This window comes from Mustela nivalis, assembly GCF_964662115.1.
Source record: "Mustela nivalis genome assembly, chromosome: 18".
NCBI lineage: Eukaryota > Metazoa > Chordata > Mammalia > Carnivora > Mustelidae > Mustela > Mustela nivalis.
In genome coordinates this window covers 57,035,600-57,046,734 of record NC_139037.1, presented here as the reverse complement: position 1 = coordinate 57,046,734, position 11,135 = coordinate 57,035,600, and the positions used below count along the sequence as shown (strand labels likewise).

Below are 11,135 nucleotides of genomic sequence, written 5' to 3'. Positions count from 1 at the left end.
CCTTCAATGCTGAATGAGAGGGTATTGGTATGTGTCCCACAAGCAGGACTTCCGAGAGGGAGGGTCCATGTCTTGCTAACTCTCCCCAGCCCTGCAAGTCGCCCTGTGCGATGACTGTCCCCGTCCACGTGCCCACCATCAGCGCTTGAGAATTCCTGAGCCGCCCAAGCCCTCTCCCCAAACTGGACATTATCCAGACTTCAAAGATTTCGTCTGTTTCTCAAGTGCACAGTGATGGTTCATGGTTCTCTGACTCCGAAGGAGTTTGCACAACTCTTTGTTAGCTGTGGGAGCTCGGAGGTCTTTCTCCCCATACAGGGACAGAGCCTACCCCCGTCCTGTCCCACCCTCCCCCCTCCCCAATCCCCAGCCAAGCGGCCTGCCAGACTCTCCCTCAGGCCCACCAGCGCCAACCGGAACCCGCCCTGGGGAAGCAGGGAGCGCAGACCCTCTGGCTGAAGGGGGCGCCACCACCAGCCGGAACTCTGCTTGGGGATCAGAGACCTGGGCCAGGTCTGGAGGTGTGTGTTGGAGAGCGCCATCAGACTGACTACCAGACTGGGGATGAGGGGGGCTCCTCTCTCAAACTGGGATGGGGAGGGGCTCTGGCGCCTCCCTCCCCCTCCCCTTACCGGTGCGTCACCCCACCCCCAACCTCCTCCCCGGTTCCACTCCTGCCTTCAGAGATTCATCCATCCACCACTCATCCTCCCCAAGACATCATAAACTTGACCTTGCCTCTCCCCTTCTCTGAACCACAAACTCCTCACCATGGCACTGCGGTCCCAGCCTCCTTTCGGGGCATCTTTCCAGCCTGGGACACCGGCTCCCGCGTTAAGGGGAGGAGGACTCAGGAGGGCTTCCTGAGTGGGTCCCCCACTTCTCACCCACCATCGGACTGTGAACCCCAGAAGGGCGGGGCCTGGGCTGTCTCAGTCAGCGCTGGACCTCCAGCTAGGCGGGAGCAGGTCCTGTGGGAGTGTGTGGGGGAGGGAGATAGGAAAGAAAGCAGAGAAGAAGGGAGAGAAGAGAGGGAGGAAGGTGATCTCAAACTCAAAGCTCCACCTTTCTTCCCACAACTGTCTCCCTCTACCCACCAGAGGGCGCCCTGCTCCAACAAATCCCTCATCCGGTGCCTCAGCCTCCCCCTACAGACAAAACCAATTAGAGGAGGAGGATTATGGCCAGTTTAGGCTACCTAAGGCTACCTGAAGTCCTACTGAACCCCAGCACTGTGCTAAGGCTTCCAAGTGCCTCAGTCCCACACAGCCACTCTGAGTAGCTTATAATGGAGGAAAGTGATGCTCAGAGACGTTGTTCAACTTTCTCAAGGTCACACAGCACCTAAACTGTAGCGAAGCTTCCAGCTCTGGGGACCCAACAAAGACTTCTGTTCCTTGGTCACATCCACAAGTCTCCATGGGCCTGGCCCTGACAGTGCCTCCACTCGGGCACATTCCCCTCCCCTGAAAATCCAGGCCTTTCCCTGCAAGTGCTCACGTCCCTGTGCGATCAGAGCTATGAGCTTCAGGAGTTAAAGCCTGGCTCAGTCAACACCGTCCCTAGCGACTTGCACAGGTGGGTCCCAGAACAGATACTAGACACTAGAGAGACAATGAATGAATGAATTCCCGGCTGGGGGTGACTTCAGTGAGTACCTAAGGAGGCAAATGCTCTTCCTCCAACCAGGGATCTAGAGACTCTCCCTCCAAAACATCCCCGGACAAGGAAAGGTCCCATCCTTCCTCTCAGGCTCTCCCCAGTCCAGGTACAGTGAACCTCACCACTGCCCCTCATCCCCTCAGGAGAGAGTCTCCTGCTTTCCAGCCCAGTGGCCACTCCCCGCCAGCTCCTACCTGGTTCACCTCATTTCTCTTTGGGGAGTCCCCTCCCCCACCTCTAACCAGGTAGAGGTCCTCACACACCCAAGCCTAGCCAGTCAGAGCACTCACTCCCTCTCCTATCACTCTAGTCACTGTAATCACAGGCATGACCTCTGGCTCCAAGGCTGGGCCAAGACTCGAGGGGACAGGGAAAGGGTCTTCCTGGTTTCTCAGACCCGGCACCCACCACTTGTCTTAGGTTCACTCTTTTTTTTTTTTTTTAAGATTTTATTTATTTGACAGAAAGAGATCACAAGTAAGCAGAGAGGCAGGCAGAGAGGAGGAAGCAGGCTCCCTGCCGAGCAGAGAGCCTGATGCAGGGCTCGATCCCAAGACCCTGGGATCACGAGCCGAGCCGAAGGCAGAGGCTTTAACCCACTGAGCCACCCAGGCACCCCATTTTAGGTTCACTCTTCCTTCCTTCCCTCCCTCCTTCCTTCCTTTCTTTTTTAAAGATATTTTTTTATTGGAGGAGGGAGAGGAAGAGGGAGACAAAGAGAGGCAGACTCCGCCGCTGAGCATGAGCCTGACTACTCAGGGCTCGATCTCACGACCCTGAGATCATGACTTGAGCCAAAATCAAGACTCCGACGCTCAACTGACTGAGCCACCCAGGCGTCCCTTGCCATAAGTTCTCAAGGCTTCTCCAAGGATACTAGGTCTCATACCAACAGGTGGACAGTAAAGGCAGGCTCCCTGCCCCTCCCCTGCACCACCCCCAGCACCCCCATCAGTAGGCAAGTTGTCAGTCCCAGTGTGTGCAGGACAGTCTGCATGCTTGGGCAGCCCAGCAGCCCAGCCACCAGGTAAGCTGAAAAGAAAGAAACTTATGATTTGGGGGCACCTGGGTGGCTTAGTTGGTTAAGCATATGCCTTTGGCTCAGGTCCTGACCCCAGGGTCCTGGGATCGAGCCCCGCATCAGGGTCCCTGGTCAGAACGGAGTCTGTTTCTGCCTCTCCCTCTGCCCGCGGCTCTCTCTGCTTCACAAGAGTATCCCCCCTTAAAGCCTGGTTCCCTGAGATGTGTCCTGAGGTTAGTGACACCTAGTTCTCGGGATGAGACCTGTGTCCCTGAATCATGAAAGGTCCCAGTGAGCTCCTTCAAACAATTGCCCAGGTCCTGGCAACCGCCTCAAGATGGTTGTCATGGAAATCAAATAGCCAATGGGGGAAGAGGGATGCCAGCCAGCATCAGTAGCCCAAGCGTGCTGCCTACACTAGGGTTGGGAAAGAGAGAACCCCTCCTGGAAGAAGAGGAAGGAGGTGCGCATTCACACTTGGCTGGAGCTGGAGACCATCTATCCTCAGTCAGGAGCTCCCTGTGGCTGGAGGCAGCAGCGGTGGAGGGGGGAGCTGTGGCTCCCAGAGAGCTTCATCCTGGCTGAGCTCTCAGCCAGGCCCACAACAAGACAGGCCAAACCAGCAAGCAGACACCTAAGCCCCTGTGGATTCTCCAACAACCCAGGAGAGGGGGTATCAGGACAGGCACGGAGAACCACAGCCCAAGTCTGCCCCAGGCTTGCCCCCACCCCAGTGGCCATTGGCACCAGACAGCGAGCATCACCATGGCCATGAACCTTTTGCAGAACTGGTGCCAGGAACTGGATGTGGACACGCACCAGGCCCTGCTGGAACTCAGCATCCAGGAGGGCCTGGAGCAGGCACCATCAAGGATCTCTTGCAGCTGGCCCTCCTGCCCCTGGGCACGTTCAGGCTGTGAAACATCAGGGCCAAGAGGGACCAGGAGGCCAAGGCTTCCCTGGTGGAGTTTGTGCAGGACATAAATCATAAATCCGTCCACAGGGAGATCCCAGGCAAGGACCCCGCGGAGGACCCAGGAGTCCTAAGGCCCATGAAACGCCTGGTGTTGGATGACAGACCCTCATAGGCCACAGGGTCCTGGGCCCCTGGGGACACACTCCCCTCTCCAGCCTCCAAGACACAGGCCCAGGGCTCAGAGCCAACTGCCAAGAGGGCTGGCCCACCTCCTAGGAGGGGACGCAGGGCTCGCAGAAACAGAGCTAGAGGCAACAGGTGGACCCGAGGGGCCAGAGCACCGATGGATGGGAGCAGCCGCCCACCTCAGCCAGGTGAGAGTCGGACGCCTCCTCCAAGGGCAGCCTGAGCATCGTGCTCTAGGAGTTGGACCAGGACGACCTGAGGGCGGACGAGGCTCAGAGCGCGCTGTCCACCACGCTGCACCAGGCCGCCAAGGAGCTCAGCATGAAGGAGTGGGCCCCGCAGGGCCGCGCCCACGCATGAGAGGGGACCCGCGAGTTCTTGGCCCTGGTGACGGTGACGGACGAGGCCAAGCAGGAGCCGACGGAGAAAGAGGCCTCGGAGCCCCAGGCCGTCAGCCTGGACGGCAGCGGCGGCAGCGGCGAAGCCCGGAGCCTCGTCCCCGACTTAGTGGCCCTGCTTGCTGTGCGAGACGCGGGCGACGAGGAGCCCGTCGACGGCGATGCTCCCGAAGGCGAGTCGCAGCCGAACGGGGAGCCGGGAGACGAGGAGCTGGACCACCCCGAGTTTGTGGCCATTGTGGCCTCTACGGACCCGTCGGACCCCTCGGCCCGCCAGGAGCTGCTGAAGATCGCTTCCGTGATCGCGTCCCTGGGCTGGAGACCCCGCACAGACCCAACCGATACCCTGGGCGAGGTCCTGGCCGTCCTGTGCCAGGACACTGGGGGAGCCCGCGTGCAGGTGCAGGAGGCCGGCCGCCGGCGGGAGCCTGCGGGAGTGCGAGTGCGCCCTGGCCGCGACCGACCCCCCCGTCGCGGGACAGGAGGGCGCCGCGGGGCCTCCTGGCGGGCTGGGGCGACGGCGAGGGGGGCCTCCTGGAGCTCGTGGCGCTGCTGGCCGCGCGGGACACGGCGGGGGTGACGCCGGAGGCCGGGGACAGCGGCCGGGAGGGCGGGCGGGGCGGGCGCGCCGGAGGCCAGCTGGGCGAGGTGCTCGCGCTGCTGGCTGCCGGGGAGGGCGCGGCGGCGGAGGCGGCGGAGAGCGTGGAGTCGGGACCCGAGCGCCGGGCGTCCGGGAAGGCGCGGACCAAGCGGGCGCGCACGGCCTCCGGGACCCTGGGCGAGAAGGCGGCGGCCCCGGGCCCGTCGCGCTCCCGCAGACGCCGAGGGGCAGGCGGAGGCCGCGGCGGGCGGGCGGTCACTCCCGAGACGCGCTCGGGGGACCGGGCGGCGGCGCAAGGGAAAAAGAAGGGGCGCGCGGGCGCGGAGGCCCAGGTGCATGCCGGCTAGGTTAGGGCTCAGCCGCCCCCTGGCTCCGAGTCAGCCCGCGGGAAGAAGGCTCGTCGCGGCGGGAGGCAGCCCCCCAAGTGCTGCTAAGAGAACCCGGAGTGGGCGGCCGCACCGGGGCGCTGCCCCCGCCCCCAGCGGCAGAGGCGGCCTCCTGGCTTCACCGCGCCTCCCCGGGTTCCGCCGCGCAGCGGGCCGCCCGCCTTCCCGGCCCCTCTCTGTCCCACCATCGCGGGTGGCGGGAGCGGTCCCCAGGGAAGGAGAGACACGCGTGCAACCCAGAGGCAGCAGTCCCAGGGGATGGGACGGCGTCTGGGGCCTACCCGGGGGCCTGGGCTTCGGGCGGCGCCGGGTTAGCACGGGGCTGAGCGTGGCCTTGGGGCGGTGGGGAGGCTCGCTGTGCCAGAAAATTCTTTCAGGTTCTCTGCGAGGCGCCCATCCTTCCAGACACCTGCTTCTGGCCAGCGTCTGTGGGCCCCTGCCCCCAGCCTCAGTCTCATGGGGCCTGGGGCCTGGGATGGAGTCTGGGCCACCCAGCTGGGCGGTGGGTGTCTGAGTGGAGTGGACGCCTGAAGGTTGATCCTCCCTGCTTGGGGGAGGAGAAGATTCCAGAAAGAGGGGCAGCCGAAGGGCAGAGGGGGCAGCTCCTGGGGGAGGAGGAGTTCCTCTAGGAGAGGAGGGAGGACAGGTGGGGAAGGGTGGGGTAGGGGAGGAAGAGGAGGAGGAGGAAGAAAAGTGGAAAAGCACCAGCCCTGCCTCCCTCAGGTGCAGCTAAGACAAGTGACCCAGCTCCTCAAGGCCAAGGCCAGGCAGCTGCTACTGTCCACAGGCTGAATCTGTCATTCGGGCTGACCAGTGATTTCCAGGTATCTGGATTATCTGCCATCATTTGCAATCCCATAAACTCCGGATATCTGGCTTCCCTCAATGGCTGTGCAGGGCAGCTCACCTCCCTGAGGCCTGTGGTCACCACTCCACCCCCACCCACGCCTGTTGTCCCAGCAGCTGTGCCGGCTGTCCCTTGAGCTGACCAGGCCCTCAGTAATGGCCTTGCAGGGGGCATAAGAGGAGGCAGGTCCTGGGTTCACCCTCTGAGTGACTCAAACATCAGAGGGGACCCTGAGGGCAGGGGTGGGTCCAGCCAGTGTAGGAGCAGTCCTGGGAATGGGAATGGCTGGAGAGGAAGGAAGTGTCCCCAGGAGGGAGCTGCAGCCTAGCCCCCAAGTCCCCCCAGGAGTGTGACTCAGCGCTGTGGGGTTCAGCACCTGCTATCCCAAGTGTGGCTGCTTCCGTGGGGTGTCCCTGTCCCATGGTGAAGTGGACATCAGCCCTTACTGCCCACCTCAGCGTGTCCCTTCTGGAGTGCTCTGTACTGGGTGCTGCTCCTAATCCTCTCGCCCTGGGGCTTTGTGTGTGTCTGTGCCAGAGTCCCTGTCCCCAGGGAGTGACTGGCCCATTGTGCCAGGAGGGCCCTCCCTACAGGTCTCCAGGAAGGTGCAGGGGCCTGGGGGTGCCCTCACAGCCCGAATGGACTGTGCAGGCCCCCCCTAGGGACACCCAGGTGCAGAAGCAGACTCAGGACATTCCTCAACCATTCTAGAAGCTTCCTCCCTCAGAACTCCAGGGCCCCCCGTGGGACAATTCCTGAGATCACCAAGGAGCAGGCCAAGGTGGGCCTGGGGCTTGGTCAGGGGCACAAGCCCCCTCCTCCTTGGTGTGGTGGATGGCTCTGGGCTGAACAGCCTCTGTGGACACCAGGGGTGTGGAGAGCCCCATAGCAGGTGTAAGTGCCTCTCCTGGTGCACTTGTCACCTGGGACCCTTCAATAAAGTGAGTTGAACATTTGAACATGCTGGTCTGGTGTCTCTGTGCTCTGGATGGCAGCCGGGGGGGGGGGGGCAGGGGATTGTCTGAGGTTGGAGAACAGATGCCCCACCCCCCCATAACTGTAGTTCAGGCGGAGCACCTGGGCCAACCCTATCACTGATCTGCAACCCCTTTTCCACCCTGTGTTAGTGCCTATGCCCCTCACCCGGCTCCCTGCCCCAGTATCACCTCCCCCAGCACAAACCTGTCCCCACCAGGTTTCTCAGACCCAGAGCAGGGATGTATTTATCACTGGAGCCTGGGAAGCCCCACAATCAAGGCTGAGATCCACTTGAATCCCTGATCCTTGGTATGTGCTCTAGCAGGGATCTGAACCAGCCCCACTCCGGGATTGATTTAACAGCTCAACAACGTTCGTTTCAGAACCTGCAATTTTCCCTGTCCGCTCCTCATTATCACAAGATGGCTGCTGCCACTCCAGACATCATGTTCAAAGACAGGAAGCAGGGGAAAGCAGAAAGCAAAAAATTTCTCCTCATTAGGATGGGAACACCTTCTCCCAGAATTTGCCAGCAGACCTCCTTTCATATCTCTTTGGCCAAGACTGAGCCTCATGGATACCCCCTCACCAGGGTGGGGTTGATTAAGGTCAAGGAAGCTCTGTCTTCCACCTGAACAAAATCTAGGTTCTGTTTGTGGGTAGGCACTAGACATTATTTCATTCGTGTCTGGTTATCTATCACTGCACCAGAAAGTGCCCCAGAACTTTGTGCTTAGATCTTCATATACTGGGACTACTAGAATCTCCATCTTACTGAGGCACTGAGAAGTTTGGAGGCTCCCCCAACACCACACAATGGGCACGTGTCAGAGTCAGAGCGGGCTTTGAACCTGAATCTCCAGGATTGCAAATCCCTCCTCATCCAGGAAGCTCTGTAATCCCCAGCCCTCCAGAAGCACCTGCCCCTCCAGAGCACATGACAAGGAACCTGGGCGAGCGCATGGTTGCCTAGGAAACAGCTCCGAGAATCCGAATCTGCTCTCCGGTTTATAAAATCGAGGGCATTCGTCGCTGACTTGCATGCACAGTTAGCTACAAGTTACTTGCCACCTGCCAGAGATTATGGGGTGCGGGGCAGCCTTGGTTTCCCAACTCCCTGACAGCTTAGAGAGCCCTGACCGCGGGCATTGTCGGTGGGACAATCACCCTGACATCTTGGTGGTTTATTTTTCACACCTATTATTACACATCAGGACAGTGGCTGTGGGTCTTTTGGATTCTAGAAGCCATAGGGGCAGCTCCCGTTGGGGTATGGTCTTTTCGTGGTTTGCGGGACTAAGTGGCCAGACCGCTCAGTGGCTGTTGTCGCTTCCGCTCCACGAAGCACTCACTACATTCCCCTCGCATGACGTGGGCTGAGGCAAGTCACCAATCGCCTTGATGTTTTGGGGGTGGCTGCGCCTACTTCCCCTGCAGGAGCCATACCAAGCAGCTGCCTGGCTACACTCCGGAGTGGAACCCTCCTTAGAACAGCAGGGAACGCGACGATAGAGTGATCTTAACACACGACCGCCTTGCAGCAAAGGCAAAACCTCTTTCCATGTGGCTTTCCAGGTCTTGTCTCCCCCACCAGACTGTGTTTTCATGAAGGCTGCGGATCAGATGGTCCTCAAATGAGGACGTTACCTCAACTGCCTCTTTAAACACCCTCTTTCCAAATATAGTCACACCCTGAGCTCCTGGGGGTTAGGACATAGCTTGTGAATTTGAGGAGAGATACACTTCAGCCCATAACAGTGGGAAAGTCTGAACTGGAGACAGTGTGAGCACAGGGTCCCCCCACCCATCCCCCTCAGGTGGGGGAAGGTCCTGGTTATAAGAACGTAGGATCTGTATAAACAGTGACCAGTGTCCGATGTGTTCGCTGTGTGGACCTCCGCTGCCTAGAACTGTGCCTGGCACAGAGGGGAAAATCCATGTTAGCTGAAGGAACACATTCGTATGGGAGGCTCATCTACAAGACGCCATTTTGACCTTACTGGTTTCCGCACTGATCCCTTCTGGAGTGTTAGCTCTCCATCCTGAGGCCACAGTTCCTACGAATCCTGTTTCAGGGGCACCTGGGTAGCTCAGTGGGTTAAGCCTCTGCCTTTGGCTCAGGTCATGATCTCAGGGTCCTGAGATTGAGCCCCGCATCGGGCTCTCTGCTTAGCAGGGAGCCTGCTTCCCTTCCTCTCTCTCTGCCTGCCTCTCTGCCTAATTGTGATCTCTCTCTGTCAAATAAGTAAATAAAATCCTGTTTCAAATTGTTTGTGATGAGAAATTGTATTTAATCATTGCACATTTTTTAAAAGATTTTGTTTATTTGTTTTGTTTATTTATTTGGCAGACAGAGATCACAAGTAGGCAGAGAGGCAGGCAGAGAGGAGGAAGCAGACTTCCCACAGAGCAGAGAGCCTGATGCGGGGCTCCATCCCAGGACCCTGAGATCATGACCTGAGCCAAAAGCAGAGGCTTTAACCCACTGAGCCACCCAGGTGCCCCACATTGCACATTTTTTTAAGATTTAATTTTTTGAGTAATCTCTGCACCCAACCTGAGACTCGAACTCACAATCCCAAGATTGAATGTCCTGAGCTCTCCTGCCGGAGCCAGCCAGGTGCCCCTATCATTGCACATTTTTTATAGGAAGCAGAACATTGCTGAGGCTGGAAATATTTAACTAACAAAGCATTGCTAGTCTTGTCAGAATTAACTCACCTTAACCGGAGGTGGGAAGAGTCTTCTAGAGTGAGAAACGAATCTGTGTGCTTTTACTGCGTTCACACATTTTCACGAATAGAAGTGAACTAAGGCGGGACACCTGGGTGGCTCAGTGGGTTAAAGCCTCTGCCTTCAACTCAGGTCATGATCTCAGGGTCCTGGGATTGAGCCCTGTCTGGCAAATAAATAAATAAAATCTTTTAAAAAAAATAAATAAATAAAGAAGTGAACTAAGGCTATAGCAGCTTATGGAGGAAGAGCCTAGCACTTAGGGCGTTCTGCAGAAGCCATACTGCTGTTCCTAAGATCGTTCTCTGAACGATGAGCAGAGGGGTCTCTCCAGGGCCCAAGGACACCTGCATTTGCCAAAGGTGGGAAAAAGACTTCCCAGCATGGGTGTTTCCTTCTCAAACCGAATCAGGCCTGAGGAGGCTTATAGAGACCCCCACACAAGTCTTCGTTGCCGTATCATGTTCTGAAATTTTTAACTCACAACATTTGGGAATCAAGAGATGCCTCACCCCACGATGGCATTTCTGCTGAGCTGAGTCCTGGCTCACCCTTGGTGTGGGGGAGGGGGGGCACAAAGTCTCTACTTGCCGGAGTCCCTGTCCCACGCACTTCTCCCCCTCACGACCACTGCCTGGTCTCTGCAGATACTTGAGTTTGGGAGTCCTGCTCTAGTGTCATTTGGAAAGCAGCATGGGTCAGCCAGAAATGTTTTGGCTACAAGTTACAGAAAGCCAAACCAACAGCAGACATAAACAATATGGATATTTCTTAGTTTCTTAATTAGAATTTTGGAGGAAAAGGGCTTCTGGGTTTAATTAGCAGGTCAAGTACGTTATCTTTCTATTCCTCCACTTGTTGCCTTTTGCTTTCCAGTTTATTGCCTCATGGTCACAGTATGGCTGCCAAGCCCCGGGCATCACATTTTCACACAACAGGCAAAGAGTGGGCAAGTTGGGTGGTGACAGTCCTCTCCTCTCTTGCTTCTCCTCTTTTATCCAGTAGCAAATGCATTTCCCAAAAGCGGCCAACACGCTCAGTGGCCAGAACTGGGTCACTGCCTACCTGTGGCTGCAGGGGAGTCTGGGAAAGAGGGGAGCAGGCTTTCTTCACCTCTTTTATATGAGGTAGTAAATGGGAGAGGAGTTGGAAGTGACTGTTAGATCAGCCAATCAACAATACCAGTGCTGAGGTGAATTCATGCCCACTGAAAAAATAATTTTTGAACACTGAGAGACAGAGACAGCAAGATGGATATTTCCTTCTCTCCTGCAGCTGTAGTGGGAGAGATAGATACTATTTTGCATCATAAAATCCATTTAGAGAAACAACTTCTGGGAGGTGGGGGAGGAGGAGGGAAAAAAGAACCAGCTTCAAGAAAGTGATTAATTGAGACCATTCCCAAAG

The 11,135-nt window shown here is 57.6% G+C and overlaps 1 pseudogene across 1 annotated transcript; it reads left to right on the top strand.

Moving 5' to 3' along the window:
* Positions 1-3,448: 3,448 nt before the first annotated feature.
* On the top strand, positions 3,449-6,155 carry LOC309853320 (paraneoplastic antigen-like protein 8B pseudogene; annotated as a pseudogene). The gene is made up of 3 exons: positions 3,449-3,544; positions 4,149-4,621; positions 4,666-6,155. The product of its transcript is annotated as a paraneoplastic antigen-like protein 8B pseudogene (transcript).
* Positions 6,156-11,135: the final 4,980 nt, after the last annotated feature.